The following is a 1,390-nucleotide window of genomic DNA, read 5'->3' as shown; positions in this document are numbered from 1 at the left end:
ATTTTTCTCAGTAATAGAATGTGATCTGAAAGTATAAGCTGAAGTAAACAATTTCTTTCTCTAAGTTCATTTTTGGTAAGGGTGATTTATAACAGCACAGAAGTGAAATAAGAACAAATATCATTCAAAATAGTGCATTGACTCATATCAGCTGGTGTATGCTGCCTTTTTGGTGGTCCAGTGTTTGAGAGATCTCTGGGTCCAGATTAATTAAGACTGCTGGTCCTCCTACAGGGTAGCCCTCCTCCTTAAAATAGTGGGAAAAAGTACAACTTTGTTTCTTATTCTAAAACAATAAGAACTTCCTTACATTTTTAATATTTTAGCTTGGGGCTGGAGTGATTTGTTCATTGAGTAAAACTACTTGCTACTCATTCAGAACACCCAGGCATGGTACCCAGCAGTCACATTATAACTCATAGCCATAACTGTAGTACCTTACTAGGCAACAGACACACACACACACACACACACACACACACACACACACACACACATATATATATATATATATATATATATATATATATATATATACAGTAAAGCACCTATACATATAAGTGAAATAAAGCTTTTAAAAATATACCCACATTAGAATAAGTTTTTCATCATCATTTTTTCCTTTTTTATTGTTGAATCAAACATTTTAAATAATGTGTGTTTTTCTACATTAAAATGCTATGATCTGCAGGCAAAATCCTACACCACCTACAGTAGACATGCAGTTGGACATATGTACCTGGAGGCAGAATTGATCCAGGTGAAATATATTCAGTGATCATAACATATTTCTGTAACACATATTCTACAATTTGCAAGATAGTTGTGTCAACATTAATTCGATTGGTCATGAACTTTAAAAATAGCTGTAAGCATGTTGAATGCAATTATAAGTTATAGTTTCCTCTTTATATTTCAATCATTCATCAAAGTGTGTTGATAACATAATAGTGTACAACACCAAGTTTAATGCTTAAGCAGTGTTAGTTCAGCATTAAAGAAAAAAGTTTTCAGAAAATACTTTATTATTCTTACAATACCTTAAAATACATTGAAGCTACTACAAAGCTGATTAATCTATTATAACTTTCAATGGTTGTGGAAAGTTAGTGATATGTTTATAAACGAATGTATAGTGTGGTGGGAGTGGTGCGCCCCCCACTCCTTGAGGGACCAGCCTTATGAATGTCTAGTATAGAATGAAGTTTATTTGGGGGCATGGCAAGGATGTTTGAGAAGGGAGTAGAAGCAGAGAAAGAGAGGGGACAGAGAACAGAGGAGGGAGAGGGGGGAGAGAGAGAGAGAGAGAGAGAGAGAGAGAGAGAGAGAGAGAGAGAAGAGAGAGAGAGACAGAGAGAGAGAGAGAGAGAGAGAGAGAGAGAGAGAGAGA

The sequence above is a fragment of the Grammomys surdaster genome, unplaced genomic scaffold, assembly GCF_004785775.1.
Source record: "Grammomys surdaster isolate TR1022 unplaced genomic scaffold, NIH_TR_1.0 61, whole genome shotgun sequence".
NCBI classification, from domain to species: Eukaryota; Metazoa; Chordata; class Mammalia; order Rodentia; family Muridae; genus Grammomys; species Grammomys surdaster.
The sequence above is the reverse complement of the archived record's forward strand: the minus strand, read 5'-3'. Positions refer to the sequence as shown.